The sequence below is a fragment of the Mastigoproctus giganteus genome, chromosome 2, assembly GCF_048544385.1.
Source record: "Mastigoproctus giganteus isolate SK-2022 chromosome 2, ASM4854438v1, whole genome shotgun sequence".
Lineage (NCBI taxonomy): Eukaryota > Metazoa > Arthropoda > Arachnida > Uropygi > Thelyphonidae > Mastigoproctus > Mastigoproctus giganteus.
Window position 1 is genome coordinate 192,284,924 of NC_143576.1, and position 17,580 is coordinate 192,302,503.

At 34.4% G+C, this 17,580-nt stretch overlaps 1 protein-coding gene across 1 annotated transcript in view; it reads right to left on the reverse strand.

Moving 5' to 3' along the window:
* LOC150089867 (uncharacterized) overlaps positions 1-17,580 on the reverse strand; it is a 180,381-nt gene that overhangs the window by 94,773 nt on the left and 68,028 nt on the right. The gene's annotated exons all lie outside the window — the stretch shown is intronic.

Consider the following 17,580-nt stretch of genomic DNA (forward strand, 5'->3'; position numbering starts at 1 on the left):
CCTAACTGGAAATGGATCAATAATAAAAAAAGTACTGCATTCAAATTTTACCCAAGTCAAACCACATGCAAATGATTAGAGAACACCCTATATATGATTATCTCCTAAAATCATAGATTCCTTCAACACAATATATATCATCCATTGAATCTCCCTCCATATGTGCAAATGATGCACTGCAAGCTTAATATTAACATAGTCTTCAAAGAATTTAAAATCCATGCTAGAGAACTATGCTCTAACTGAAAACTTGTTTTCACATAGGCTCAGATACAGTGATTAATCTTTTCTTAATTTCAAATTATGTATAAGAGCCAAAATCCACTTAAAGTAAAACTTCATTAACTTGAAATTCATGGAACCAATAAAAAGTGAAAATTGTACAAATTCTCATTAATTTAAATTTAGTGATATTAGAAAATTCTAAAATTATCTAAATTTTTTAAAACTCTCAACAGAAAACATATCCAAATACTGATTATAATTTGGAAATTACAAATTAATAACAAACCAATTTGTCATAAATCTCAAAAAAATATAGTTATCAGAATGCTTATGTAATAAAATGCATAGAAGTAAACTGGAAAATTAAAAGTACACATCTTGAATTTTTAAGTAGTGAATAAATTGTACTCAAGTTACTCAAATATTTTAATGGATAAACACTATTTTAATTCATAACATATTTAACCCTGCAGGTGTTGGCTCTGAACCTGTAGTGTTAATTCGAAAATTGTTAGCTGAAGATAAAAATCTGTGATTTTCTGTACTTTTAAATATTGACAAATTTTTACTTTGCATGGTTTTTGAATATTTCCTGATCACTTTTTCATGAATGTACCTCACAGGACAGATCACATTTCTTCTACTTTTAACTCATAGTAACACTAGCATGGAATCCTGACTGCTTTCGATACTACAAAACTTGGTATTATATGTTTGTTTCTAGTTAGGGATTCCATTCCTGCAAAGAATAATTTCACTCACACGATCTGAGCAAACAGTAGTTTTGAAACAGTAATCCGACCAAGGAAAAGAAGAAAAGGAGTCTCGCAGGTCATCCCATTTTGCATTCTTGTAATGCCAAACAACACGAGGTTGGGAATAGGCATGAGATAAAAGTTCCATTGGGGAAGAGACAATCACCAAGTTGTGATCTGAAGTGCCTAAAGGACCTCTCACTTCGACCGCGTACTTAGAAGGGTTGTTTGTGAGAAAAAGATCAAGCGTATTGGCTGTATGATTAGGATTGTCCAGTATTCTTGTAGGTGTAGGTAAATTAACAATCTGTGCAAGATCATTAGTAATTGCAAAAGCCTCAGCATCTCGACCAGATGGGTCGGTGTGACTACAAAACGAAAGCCAGCTGGAGTTGTGAACTTTGAAATCACCAAGGGAAATTACCTCACTGTTAGGAAAGTTGGACTGGAGAAAGACAAAGAGCTCCAAGTGATTAGTGGAGTTGGGAGAACTGTAGAGACAACAGATGAATTTGACACAATGAGGTAGAGAGATTTTAAGCCAGAGAAGATCAAAGAGAGGAGATTCCAAATTGCCAAGTCTCTGACAGGGAATATCAGAACGGACATATGCACAAGTACCACCTTTGAGGCGAAAGGAATCATACGGCGAATAATTTGGACATCTAAGATGAGCAGTAGTTGAATCAACCGATAACTGAGATTCTGTTAGAAAAAATACATGGGGCTTGGCAGACTTCAAGTGGAAATGGACATCGTTGAGATTAGAATTGAGACCACGTATATTTGTGAAATGAATTAGGAAGTTCTTGGGAGGTTTAGATCTTTTTGCAGATAAGCTTGCTCTATTAGTTTGACAATTCATGGTGTATTCAATAGTAAGAAAAAGTGGGTGGGACATGCTGTATGAAGTAATGAAATTTTTGGATATGGCGTACATATGGTAAGAATATACCCAGATCCTTGACATAACGTGGCCTCGACAATGCTCCCCGCATACACACTACTCGGACTCCCTACAGTCACTATCTGGCAGAGTAGAGGTAGCAAGATTATGCACTAGATAATCCGGAAGCCTCCTAGAGAGTTACCAATAAGTTCGGTGCAGGCCGGCTAACTAGCAGCCGGCCTGCGAACACCGTTTTAGAGCTGTACCCTCAAAATGTAAGGAATATATTGAGGAATTCCCCGTAACTTGCCATCCTGACACAAGCAAGGAATGATTGCAACTCTTGCAGAGTGTGCTTATATAGCTGAAATTAACAGCTGATGCAATATTGTCATCATCTACGCATGTCAATCTTATCTGAAGCAATCTGTAAGAAATATTACCATATATTTATGCTAATTGGATGAGAATTACAATTTTAAGGAGTGATGCACTTTCTTTCAATACCAGTGTGTGTACACACACACACACACGCATATATACAGATACATATGTTAATATACAAGTAATAAGGAAAGTTAATAATTGTAACAAACTAAATAATATTTATGGGTCAATGCACTTGCAGAGCAATTATGCATTACAACCATAATGTATGTAAAATATGCAAAATTAATATTAAAGATAATAATATAGAAGACAAATCAATCAAATAATACCAAGCAGGAAATTAAGAAAACGCAAAAAAAAAAAAAAAAAAATTCGCTGTTTACCCACAATCCAGATGACCAACTGGGGCCAACCACCCAGACTGAAGGCAAAAAACGACAAGAAGTACTCTATTTCTGTAATGATCAATATATGCTAATATATAAAGTACAGTCAGTCCTCATATAGCATGATAGTTGTGTTCCTAAAAATCGTTGTGCAATGCAAAATCGTTTAATATAAACAACAGGCCCTATGGAAAAAATAGGGTTAGGTGCCGACCACCCAAGATTGAACACACATATGTAACCAAAACATTACCAAACACAATAAATTGTCGTAATAAAATACTTATGTATTTTATTGCGACTATTACGTAATAAAATATTGCTAATGCTTTTGCTTCTATCGTAAGCAAACTTGTTTTTTGTTTGATTTTCTATCGAAACAGATGACAGCCATTCCATCTCTTCCAATTCTTTGTGTCTTAATCTAATGGGTTTTAATTACACTTTGATTTGTTCCTGCTATAAGTTGTTTTTATTTTTTCTCCATTCTTTGTAATTCTCGGCATTGCCTCATTTAGGTCTGTAGCATGTGCAATATCACATGGTCTTTCATTTCGCTCAAAGCGTTTCACAATTTCATATTTTTTTCTCTATCGACAGAGGCGGACTGGCCACTCGGCCCACCGGGGATTTCCCGGTGGGCCGAAGGCCGGTGTGATTTTGGCCATAAAGGCTAGTATGAGGACACTACAAATTTTCCTGGGTAAGAATTTTTCACCCAGTCCGCCTCTGTTTATCGATATTGCTCTTCTTTTTCTCTCTGAATCTGTAATGTCTTCACCAGGACGCTTCCTTTTCGTACCTTTTAACTATTTTACTCATTTTTAGGGAATAAAGCACAATTACAAAATGAGGAGGCACGCTTGATACACATAAACAAAGCTGCACGCATGTAGCAACTGAATAAACAACACCGTAAATGCAGACACACAGTAAGAACATCTCACTAGCTCACATTTTACTAAAGAACATTTCTGGGGGTTTCTACCCTAAAATAATAAAAACAATTGCCAATTGCGTTCCTTCTAGTGGAATCTGTTATAAACTGGTAGAAAATTCGATCTAATTGCATTTGCGATTATACTGATAGTTGGAATTGTGTAGGTTTTTACGTTATTATGGTTAAATGTGTTTCCCCTTCAATGATATAAAAAACAAATACATTTTCAGAATCTTCTCTTCATTCCTATAGTGTTGCGTTCAGTTGGGGTGATTCCACGTTCGACTGCCATTTCTTGTAAACACAAAGGCGAATCGTGCATAAGCGAATTCGGTCCCCTAGATATCGTTCCCCTATTTATAAGTCGTGTATGATTGAATTTGTGTAGGGTAAACACGTGTTATACGAGGACTGACTGTATATAAAATATAAAGTAATTTGAATGTAAACTAAGTAAAAATGTTTGAATCTAAACCAAATAAGAAATTGTAAATGTAAGCAATATATTGATCATCGTCGACCCGACAGAGAACATAATTTAATAATTAAAAATTTAATAAGATTCGATATATAGTATATAATGCATATCTACCGTATCCAGGACAATGTAATAACAACAATAGTCGTCAAAATAACTATCCCCCTGGTGAGTTAATGTGGTGCCCCCTATGTGACGGATATGGTAAAAATATAAATCAAAATAAATAAAAATAAAAATGATTAATTAATTAATAAATCAATCAATTAATTAAATTTAAATTAATACAAAGAGAAAAAATTTAAGTTAATGCAAAGAGAAAAACATGCAGATAGTAAAAAGAAAAACTAATAGAGTAGGAATAATAGAACCTGAACTCCATAAATGCGAAAAAAATAGTAGTATAGATAAGAAATAGTTTCTCCTACATCCTCGGATTACCCTAATAATTTCGGAGAAATAAGAACAAAGAATGTAGGACAGCTTAAAGACAATACAAGATATAAGTTGTATCTCGGGTATGCCTGGGAACGCAAACCCGTTCCTATAGTAGGACCCTGAGCTGAATTTGCATGTTACCTCAGAGTGAACTTAACTATATATAGTTATAACCATAAAAAGAAGAAAAAAAAAAAAATTTTATACACTATAATTTGCAGGCCGGAGCGTACAAGTTTTCTACGCCGTAAGACACCAAGAAAGCAAAGTGTATCCTATGTACATAGGATTATGGTAATTATATTAAATTAAAGCAATCGGTTAAAAAAACAAATTTTTGAAATTAATTATGTTTATCGCTTTCCTGAAGTGGTATTTCAGGTAAGCGATAGGGAAATTATTATTAATCAACTTATTGTATAATGCTATTATGTTTATTGAACAGATTTTATTGTTATTGCAAATAGAAGAAATCCTCAGACATTGGGATAAAATGGTATTAGCATGTACTGATTTTGATATATTAGATCTGCAGTTTGTAAGGCCGACTACATTAAAATTAAATGCGTCTCTTTTATTATATACGTATACATCTATATTATTATGAAATATTTCTATATGAAGATACAGATAATTTGCTATAGTATCAGAACTATTAGTTCTTTCCAATACAAGTTCTTCTGGATATAATTTACTGTAATCCTGAATGAAATGTGGACAATTTAACACACATAGGCATCTAAGTATCTGAATATAAGTAGGTTATCTTGGAATGCTCTTTCTGCATAATATAGATAGAGGTTTTCAATTATACAAGACGCTGGACTTCCCATAGGGGTGCCATTCACTTGTAAGTATAACGAAGTTCCGTCATATACATAATTATTGAAGATACATAAATTTCTTCAAGTATCCCATAAGTTAAATCAATCTTTATAGTATTTTTATGCTCCAAATATAGTTTCTGGAGAACAATTTTTAAATTGTCAAGATTGATACTAGTGAATAAACTGTTAAAGTCAAATGTTTGTATTTGCTGAACACAGCAGGCCCCTGTTATAAAGCGGTTCGCTTTGTGCTGATTCGCTATAACGCTGTTCTTATATTATAACCCGTATCTGACTATAACGCTGTCACAGATCACTATAAAGCTCTTTTACAGATTGCATTTTTGGCATATCTAATGAAATCGTTTCATTTGATGGAGTCGATAGCTTGAAAATGAATAGCAAAACAGCATTAAAACGTTTCCCACGCCCACTTGAGAAATTTCTCGCACGCTAATTTAATTGCAGTACAGTGACTTGTTACATAGTTCCGAGATCAACATTTTTAAAAATGATCAAGTATATTGCTTGTAATATTTGCGTTATATGCATTTATCCGAACTCTAGTCATCACTCAGTAGAGTATTAGACATCGTGTGTAACCGACAGTTTACTTGAACATTGTATCGTGATTAATGCAACCAATGCAGTTACATTTTCAAAGAGTTAATAATGGCTGCTAATGAAAAGAACGTCTGGGGGCAGTACGAAGACTAAATGTAAGAAAAATACTGAATTTGAAAATTAAATTAGACGTTTTGAAGCGAATCGATTCGGATGTGTGCCATAATTTAGGACTTGCAAGTTTAATCGAAACAATTATAAAAAAATAAAGAATTAATTTTAGCAGCGGGAAAGATAGATGTTCCACTGCAAGCACCTAGGGCTAGGCTGACTATTAGGATTGAAATGGAAAGACTAACTAATTTTATTGAAGATAATATCCAATGCAGAATTCAGTTAAGTTAAATATTATTAAAAAAAAAAAAAAAAAAGAGAGAGAGAGAGAGAGAGAGATTAGCCAATATGATGATCAGAAGAAAACTCACCCAAAAAAAAAAAAAAATGTGGAACCATTTAAAACTAGTAAGGGCCGGTTGAATAGATTTAAAATCCAGGGAGAAGCCACAAGTGCAGAAGGAGCCGAAACTTTCAAAAAAGAACTTGTTAAAATTATTGAAGAGAAGTATTATGTGTTATACTTCAAGTTTTTAACATAGATGAAGCAGGACTTTTGTGGAAAAGAATGCCTAAAAGAAGTTTCATATTGAAAGAAGAAGAAAAACATGCCAGATTTCAAAGCGGCAAAGGATCGGTTGGCTTTATTGTCGAGTGGTAATGCTGCTGGGGATTTAAAATTAATACCCCTTTTAGTTTATTTGGAAGAGGGCCAAATTTCAACCCTAAATCGACACACATTTCATAATTAAATTCATCAATTAAATGAAATCAATTAAAATCAATTTAGATCAATTAAATTCATGATTTTTATTAAAATTTTTAATAAAAAATTTTTAATAAAAAATTTTATATAAAAATTTTATAAAAATTTTTATTTTAGTTGGAATTTTAAGTTTAATTTTGATACGCAAGTAGTTACCACATAATTATATACGTATGTAATGCAGAATATTTTATAGGTACAAATATTTGAATATTAAATATTTTGACCGACATTTGTACATCTTTTCACTACCATTTATTATTGATCAGGAAATATCCTATGGCACCGACCGCAACTCACAAATGCATATGTTACCTTATGGGAATGCGGTGATCGCTTACTGCGGATTCACTTAGCACTCTGTTTTTCCGGAACGCATTATCAGTGTTAAGCAGGGGTCACCTGTATTGTTACTTTTAATTGCATTTATAATCGGTAAGTTGTTATTTATTATAATAGTTTTATTTACATTATTTAATATAATTTTAAGTAACTTCTCTAATGTTTTTCCTGGAATTTTTGCATAACTATCTTTACATGATGTTTTGAATCTAAATGCAATAGGTGATTTATGAAATTTAGGTACAGACGGGCCTCGATTAACGCAATTAATTCGTCCCGCGAGCGCATTGCGCAAAATGGAAACGCGTTAATCGAATATCATAACCAATAGGAAAAATTATAATTGGTCCTTGACCTTCTGGAATGTCCATACAGAATTTTAAAAATACCTTTTAAATAACTTTTTAACTGTATATAATGTAAAAGATAATGAAAATAATTATGGAATTAAATGTTTATTGCATAAAATAGCGGTTTTTAAACTGTGCGCCGTGGAATATTTTCGAGGGAAACACAGCAATACTCAACATCTATCGGACACAGCGCGAACTACTAGCTCGAGGTAGTTCACAGTTTCAGCATTTCTTATTAAGTTGTTTGGACCTAACTACTAAACAAAACTGTTAGGTATTTCTTTTGGTCTGGGTGTGCCTTGAAAAAATTACTGAGACATTAAAGGCACCATGAACCGAGAAACTTTGGGAACCTCTGACATAAAATACACAATGAAGAAATTACTGTTGTGGAAATATTTGAACAGTGTTGACTTTCTCTTTTCATCAATCAATTTCCAATAGCCAACAACAATCTTCTCTGGGCCCTGGCGAAATAAATATCGCAGAGAACATCAAACTTTTTGTTTGAGGTTCTATGCGATAAGAAAGATTTCATCTAATTCTTTTACCATTATCTCCTTCGCAGTAACATTTTCATCTGGCTCATTTAAAAATTTTAATTTTTAAATGCAAGTCTGCATTGACTTTATTAGCAGGAGACAAACACATCTTCCGATGGTTGATGGAACACACCGAGGTGGGCAGCAGGCAAACGTTTGTTTATTGACCGTATGACTCGCGGTAAGCTTAACGTGTGATTCAAATCTTTTTCAACTATCGCATAAAAAAAAAAAAGATCGTGTTAACTGGAAATTTGCATCGTGTAAAGTGAAAAGTGGTATCATTTTTCAAATAGCACTGACTGAATATCGCGTTAATCGAACTCGCGTTATGCGAGGCCTAGCCGTATACCCAAATTTCATAAATATAAACGGATATTTTAGGTTATTATATTTTAACTTTTAATATTTTTTAAGCAAGGCCTGTGGACCTGATCAGATTCATGTGGAACTGCTGAAACAACTAGACTACAGCAACATCCAACAACTAACGAAATGGTTCAATCAAACCTACAGCAACATTATATTTTGTGTTTGAAACGCAACAACAAACACAGGAAGACAATCTCCACATATTAACATCTGAAGTGGAACATGCCATCCGAATAACAAAGCCAGGCAAGGCCTGTGGACCTGATCAGATTCATGTGGAACTGCTGAAACAACTAGACTACAGCAACATCCAACAACTAACGAAATGGTTCAATCAAATCTACAGCAACAACGACATTCCATCCGAATGGCTCCAATCCATCTTTGTGGCCCTACCAAAAAAGGCTACCAGCCGGAAATGCGAAGGCTTCAGGCTGATCAGTCTAATGAGCCAGGTGCTAAAAGTCTTCCTCAAGGTGATTCAGCAAAGGATAAGATGTAAGTGCGAAAGTGCACTAGGAAACACACAGTTCGGATTCTGCAGGGGACTAGGCACCAGAGAAGCAATTTTCTGTTTACAAATATTGCTACAAAGGTGCTATGAACATCAAAAAGACGTGTATATATGTTTTATTGACTACGAGAAAGCCTTCGATTCAGTAGACCACGACCGCCTAATTGACCGACTGAGAAAACTTGGGCTTGAAAACAATGATATCAACTTTATTACAACTCTCTACTGGAATCAAACAGCCCGGCTTCGCTATGACAACGATCTGACAGACCCAATTCCAATAAAAAAAGGCGTCCGGCAAGGCTGTCCATTATCTCCCATTCTTTTTAACATCTATTCGGAAATGATCTTCGACCAAACACTGGCTGACAAGAACATCGGCATAAAAGTTAATAGACACTACATCAATAACTTAAGATATGCCGATGACACAGCACTAATAGCGGATTCAGAACAAGATTTACAGACCATCTTGAACGAAGTGGACATAGAAAGCCAAGCATGGGGGCTACGAATCAACAAAAAGAAAACAAAGGTGATGAAGGTCAGCAGGACTGCAAGCAAAATCACGATCAAACTAAACAACGAAAAATTAGAGCAAATACACCGCTTCAAGTATCTCGGAGTGCTCATTGATGACCAGCTGAACCATGAGGCCGAAATCAAAAGCAGAATTGAACAAGCCAGGCAGGCATTCACCAAATGGAGAACCCTCCTCACCGACAGAAGCTTGAACATCGTGCTCAAATTACGCACATTGAAATGCTACATCTGGCCAATACTGCTCTACGGTGTAGAAACCTGGACTCTAACATCAGCCACTACAAAAAAGCTCCAGGCCTTCGAAATGTGGCTCTACCGAAGAATGCTGAAAATTCCGTGGACAGCCAAGATAACCAACGCACAGGTCCTGCAGGACATGCACACGGAACGGGACCTGCTCAAAACCATCATCAGCAGGAAATGCAACTACCTAGGTCACATCGCTAGGAACCAACAAAAATATCACCTACTACCACTCATCCTGGAGGGAAAGATCGAAGGCAAGAAACGCCCAGGCAGACCGAAAATGGCATGGCTAGATAACATCAACACCTGGCTTCACATGACAACAGCACAAATTCTACACGCAGCGCTAGACAGAGAACAATATCAAAACGAAGTCGCAAACGCCATTCAGCAGCATTAAAGAAGAAGATTTTAACTTTAATTTTTTATGTAATGCAATTAGTTTTTTGATTATTACATTATGGGAAGATGATATGTATTTATATGTGCTACTAGACTGCAGTTCATTTTTAATAATTTCTATATAATATACTTATATATAATTGCAAGCGGCTTTGTCAACCGGAGTAATTACAAAATGTTCGTGTGTTTCTTTAAGCTGCCTATTTATTAATTTTGTATTATTTAGATTATCTGGTATGAATCTCAATTGATTATATTTGTTAGATATGATATCAAGCATTGTAAACAACCACATGTGGTATGCCACAACCGGTATGTTATGTTTGTATGCAGAACTTATGCAGCATTTTAATAAATCTAGATATAATAGCTTTTTAAAAATTGATTTATTAATAGGTAGATTAGGTCGAAATTTAAAACCCAGTGATAAAACATCTTTAAGTTCAGGATATGGTATTATATCTAAATCGCTGGTTATAATGTGGTTATGGTTAGAATCCACATATCCAAGATACGAAGGCATGTGGCAAACACATGTATCCTGTCCAATGTTAATATTGTGAAGGTTTGTAACTATTATTTTATAGTTACACGCTTTAAGACCAAATGGTTTAGAATATCTAAACCTGATATTAATATGTAAGTTATCAATAGGCAGCAAGTCATTACATAAATTAATGGTTCTATGTATATCCAAATTATCTATCAATTTATTTTGAAAATATAAGACAAGAACAGAGTTTTCTGGTTGCTTGTTAATATTCAAAATATTAATTCTGAATTTAACAATGTCTAATATAATGTGCATAAGGTGAGAAGATGCAAAGACAATTATTAGCTTTCTTGCTTGGTGCTTTGAGTACACTAAATTTAATGCTTAAAAGCGTATTATGTATCTTACCAATGTTTATAGGATCGGTGTCCCAAATTTTAAATAAATCTATGAAATCCCCTAGATGTCCTCGGTTGCTCTTATATGTTTTAGATTTACTATATTTTCTTTTGCAATTAGATTTATGAAGTTTAGCAATTTGAAACATATTATAAACACAAATGTCTTTCAAATTATTTGTCATATGTTTTTGATTAAATCTGTTATTCAGTCCATATGGATATAGAGTCTTATATTTTAACATGCTAATTTCTTCTTGCAATAATCTTTCATTTGTGTTATTAATTACATTAAGTATTGAAATGAAAATATTACCAAAAGTATGTTTTTGGAAATGTCTGAATTCAATATCATATAAATATAAATACATAGCATATAAATACATATAAATACATAGCATCTTCCCCAAATGTAATAATCAAAAAACTAATTGCATTACATAAAAAATTAAAGTTAAAATATAATAACCTAAAATATCCATTTATATATGGTATACCTAAATTTCATAAATCACCTATTGCATTTAGATTCATAACATCATGTAAAGACAGTTATGCAAAAATTTCAGGAAAAACGTTAGAGAAGTTACTTAAAATTATATTAAATAATGTAAATAAAACTATTATAATAAATAACAACTTATCGATTATAAATGCAATTAAAAATAACAATATTCAGCAAATACAAACATTTGACTTGAACAGTTTATTCACTAGTATCAATCTTGACAATTTAAAAATTGTTCTCCAGAAACTATATTTGGAGCATAAAAATACTATAAAGATTGATTTAACTTACTGGGATACTTTAAGAAATTTATGTATCTTCAATAATTACGTATATGACGGAACTTCGTTATACTTACAAGTGAATGGCACCCCTATGGGAAGTACAGCATCTTGAATAATTGCAAGCCTCTATCTATATTATGCAGAAAGAGCATCCCAGATAACCTACTTATATTCAGATACATAGATGACCTATGTGTGTTAAATTGTCCACATTTCATTAGCATTAGCATTAGTAGAGGCATTTGATGGAAGAAAGCAAGCTTATGCAGCATCAGCCAAAAAAAAAAAAAAAAAAAGTAACATAAATAAATAAAAATAACCACTTCCTCTTCACCCCTCTGTTCGTTCGAAATACCTGTCCAGCTGAGCCTTAAACTTATTTAGGCTATCAACTTCCACGACAAGGGATGGAAGTCTGTTCCATCTACCAACCACCCGCTGGCTAAAGGCAAATTTCCGCACGTCTATCCTACATCTGTCTTTTCTCAATTTGAATTTATGCCCTCTCAGGTGATTTTTCTGAGCTAGAGGAAGAATCCCATCAGCATTGAGCATGCTTAAACCATTCAAGGCTTTATACACCTCAATCAGATCACCTCGCTGGTGCCTAGTCTCCAGACACTGTAATTTGCAAAACTTAAGCCTTTCTTCGTAAGAGCACCCCTTTGTTCCATTCACTAATCTGGTTGCCCTTCTCTGTACTCGTTCCAGCAGCTCTACATCCTTCTTGAAATGAGGCCTCCAGACCTGTATACAGTATTCTAGGTGTGGCCTGACCATTGCCTTATACAAGGGAATAATCACCTCCTTATCCCTGCTGGAAAAATTCCTGTATATCATTGACAATACTCCATGAGCTACTCTTGCAGCCCGTCTGCACTGCTCAGAGAACTTCATATCTGCCTGCACAATCGCCCCCAAGTCCCTTTCATTCTCTACCACTGTCAGTGTAGTACCACAGAGTTGATACGTTGCTCTGGGGTTGCTGTTTCCCATGTGTAGTACTTTACATTTGTCAATGTTAAACTTCATTTGCCACCTCTCAGCCCATCTGCTCAACCTTTCCAGATCCTGTTGCAGCAGCATAGTGTCAGTAGTGTCCTTGACAACCCTGCCAACCTTTGTATCATCTGCAAACTTGGACATTAAGCTTGATATACCATCATCAATATCATTTATAAATACAGAAAACAACAATGGACCCAACACTGAGCCCTGAGGGACTCCACTAATAACATTAGTCCACGATGAGCAGTGTCCATTGATTACCACTCTCTGTCTTCTCCCCCTCAACCACCCCTTTATCCATAGCAGCAATTTGCCTCCAATGTCACACTGCTCCAATTTGTGTAGCAGTCTTCCATGTGCAACAGTATCAAAAGCCTTTCTAAGATCCAAGTATATAATATCAAAGTTATTCCCTGCGTCCAGTTCTTTTGTGACTGCATCATAGTATCCAATCAAGTTGGTCATGCAAGACTTCCCCTTAACAAAACCATGCTGTGTCTGAGCTATAATTGAAGTCTTGTCTAAATGATCCTGCAGTGCTTCTTTAACCAGTGCCTCCATTAATTTTCCTGGAACAGAAGTTAAGCTCACAGGTCTATAATTACTTGTGTCAGCCTTTGATCCTCCTTTGTGAATTGGGGTCACATTTGCACATTTCCAGTCTATGGGTACCTCCCCTGAGTCCAAGGAAGCTCTCATAATTATGGCTAAGGGTTTGCTTACTTCCTTTGCTGCCTCCTTTAATATAACTGGATAGATCCCATCCACCCCGGGTGCCTTTCTTGTGTTTATCTTCAACAGTTTCTCCTCCACTTTACTCCCAGTTATTTCAAGATTCTGTAGCTTACTGCTAGAGTTGAATACACCTCTGGCATTCCCTTTGCTGAATAACTCCTCATGTGTGAATGTCGATGCAAAATATTCATTTAGTTTGTTAGCTACCTGAGCAGGATCATCAACAGTTGACCCATCAATATCAAGTGGACCAATCTGATTCATCCCCTTCCTTCTAGAGTTTACATAAGTAAAGAACTCTTTGCTGTTTTTCTTTGCATCCCTTGCCAAGGATTTCTCGGATTCTGCCTTCGCCTGCCTAACCTCCTTTGTAACTTGGTTGCATATCAACTTGTATCTATCATAGGCTTCTGTGTCATGTGTTAATTTGTAAGTATCCCATGCATTTTTCTTCTCTGCCATATGCCTCATTAGTTCATCTGACATCCATTTTGGCCTAAACCTTGAACAATATTTCTTAGTCGGTATGTAAAGCCTAGTAGCTTCCAAGATAAGTTCTTTGAATGCTTCCCATTTTGAATTTGCTGTTGGTAACATCATCAGTTGGTCCCACTGTATAGAATTTAAATACTGTCTCAGTCCATCGTAGTCGCCTTTACGGAAGCAATAACCCTTCCCTTTACCCCTAATGGTAGTTACCTCTTTGAGTAAATCCCACTTCAGCACGCTGTGATCACTGCCACCTAGTGGTTCATTTATCTGCAGATTCTTAATGCATGAAGAATCACTGCTGATAATCAAATAAAGAGTATTACTCCCTCTAGTTGCCTCCCGAACATGCTGATGTAGAAAACAATCATCCAATAAATCCACAAAAGCTCTGCTAGTGAGTGAGTAACCAGCCCCCAAATTCCAGTCAATATCTGGGAAATTAAAATCTCCCATTATAAGACTCTCTGATTTACTGGCCCACTCTATTTCCCTGTACAGTTCCTTATTATACTCATCAGAGTCATTAGGCCTATAGCACACTCCTACTCTCAATTTTGATCTCCCAATGCTTATGTCACACCAAACTGACTCAACACTGCACTGTCCAGCGATGTCGACTGGCTTCACTTCCTTGGTTTTTATGTGTTTCTTAACTAATAGCATAACCCCTCCCCCCTTCCTATCCTGCCTATCCTTTCTGTAGACGTTGTACTCCCCAAATTGCAGTTCTGCATCCCTTATATCTGATTTCATTCAGGATTACAGTAAATTATATCCAGAAGAACTTGTATTGGAAAGAACTAATAGTTCTGATACTATAGCAAATTATCTGGATCTTCATACAGAAATATTTCATAATAATATAGATGTAAACATATATAATAAAAGAGAGACATTTAATTTTAATGTAGTCGGCCTTACAAACTGGAGATCTAATATATCAAAATCAGTACATGCTAATACCATTTTATCCCAATGTCTGAGGATTTCTTCTATTTGCAATAACAATAAAATCTGTTCAATAAACATAATAGCATTATACAATAAGTTGATTAATAATAATTTCCCTATCGCTTACCTGAAATACCACTTCAGGAAAGCGATAAACATAATTAATTTCAAAAGTTTGTTTTTTGAACCGATTGCTTTAATTTAATATAATTACCATAATTACGGATTTAGAGCCATGTATATTATGTACATAGGATACACTTTGCTTTCTTGGTGTCTTATGGCGTAGAAAACTTGTACCCACTGGCCTGCAAATTATAGTGTATATTTTTTTTTTTTTTTTTTTTTCTTTTTATGGTTATAACTGTATATAGTTAAGTTCACGCTGAGGTAACATGCAAATTCAGCTCAGGGTCCTACTATAGGAACGGGTTTGCGTTCCCAGGCATACCCGAGATACAACTTATATCTTGTATTGTCTTTAAGCTGTCCTACATTCTTTGTTCTTATTTCTCCGAAATTATTAGGGTAATCCGAGGATGTAGGAGAAACTATTTCTTATCTGTACTACTATTTTTTCGCCCTTATGGAGTTCAGGTTCTATTATTCCTACTCTATTAGTTTTTCTTCTTACTATCTGCATGTTTTTCTCTTTGCGTTAACTTAAATATTTTCTCTTTGTATTAACTTAAATTTAATTAATTAATTGATTTATTAATTAATTGATTTATTAATTAATTAATTTTTTTTATTATTTTGATTTATATTTTTACCATATCCATCACATAGGGGGCACCACATATTAACTCACTAGGGGGATAGTTATTTTGACGACTATTGTTGTTTTTACATTACAGGTGACCCCCGCTTAACGCTGATAATTCGTTCTGGAAAAACAGAGCACTAAGTGAATCCGTGCTAAGCGAGTGCCGCATTCCTATAAGGTAACATATGTATTTGTGAGTTGCGGTCGGCACCATAGGATATTTCCTAATCGATAATAAACAGAAGTAAAAAGATGCACAAATGTCAGTCAAAATATTTAATATTCAAATATTTGTACATATAAAATATTCTGCATTACATACGTATATAATTATGTGGTAACTACTTATGTATCAAAATTAAACTTAAAATTCCAATTAAAATAATGAATTTAATTTAATTGATAAATTTAATCATGAAAAATGTGTCAATTTTGGGTTGAACTTTGGCCCTCTTCCAAATAAACTAAAAGGGGTATTAATTTTAAATCCCCCACAGCGTTACCACCCAACAATAAAGTCAACTGTCCTTCGCCGCTTTAAAACCTGGCATTTTTTTTCTTCTTTCAATTTTTTTTTCCTTTTAGACATTCGTTTCGACAAAAGTCCTGCTTCATCTATGTTATAAACTTGTTGTGAAGTATAACACACAATACCCCTCTCCAATAATTTTAACAAGTTCTTTAACAATAATTTCAAGTTCTTTTTTGAAAGTTTTGGCTCCTTGATCTGCACTTGCGGCTTCTCCCTGGATTTTAAATCTATTCAACCAGCCCTTACTAGTTTTAAATGGTTCCAATTTTTTTTTTTTTTTAGGTGAATTTTCTTCAGATCATCATATAGGCTAATCTCTCTCGCTTTTTTATTATTATTTATGATATTTAACTTAACTGAATTCTGCATTGGATATTATCTTCAATAAAATTAGTTAGTCTTTCCATTTCAATCCTAATAGCTGGCCTAGCCTAGTTGCTTGCAGTGGAACAGCTATCTTTCTCGCTGCTAAAATTAATTCTTTTTTTTTTTTTATAATTGCTCTTACAGTTAAACTTGCAAGTCCTAAATTATGGCACACATCCGCTTGTCTTTGACCGGAATCGATTCGCTTCAAAACATCTAATTTAATTTTCAAATTCAGTAGTATTTTTCTTACATTTATAGTCTTCGTATTGCACCCATACGTTGTTGCTTTTTCATTCTTATCGGCCATTATTAACTCTTCTAAAATGTAACTGCGTTGGTTGCATTAATTAAGATACAATGTTCAAGTAAACTGTCCGTTACGCATGATGTGTAATACTGTACTGAGTGATTACTAGACTTCGGATAAATGCATATAACGCAAATATTACAAGCAATATACTTGATCATTTTTTTAAAATGTTGATCTCGGAACTACGTAACAAGTTACTGTACTGCAATTAAATTAGCGTGCAAGAAAATTTCACTGAGCGTGGGAAAATTTCTCAAGTCGGCGTGGGAAACGTTTTAATGCTGTTTTGCTATTCATTTTTCAGCTATCGACTCCATCAAATGAAACGATTTCGTTAAATATGCCAAAAATGCAATCTGTAAAAGAGCGTTATAATGATCTGTGACAGCGTTATAGTCAGATACGGGTTATAATATAAGAACAGCGTTATAGCGAACCAGCGTAAAGCGAACCGCATTATAACGGGGGCCTGCTGTATGTCCTAGATACGATAGATATGCATTATATACTATATATCTAATCTTATTTTAATTTTTAATTATTAAATTATGTTCTCTGTCGGGTCAATGATGATCAATATACGCTTATATTTACAATTTCTTATTTATTTGGTTTGGATTCAAACATTTTTACTTAGTTTAGATTCAA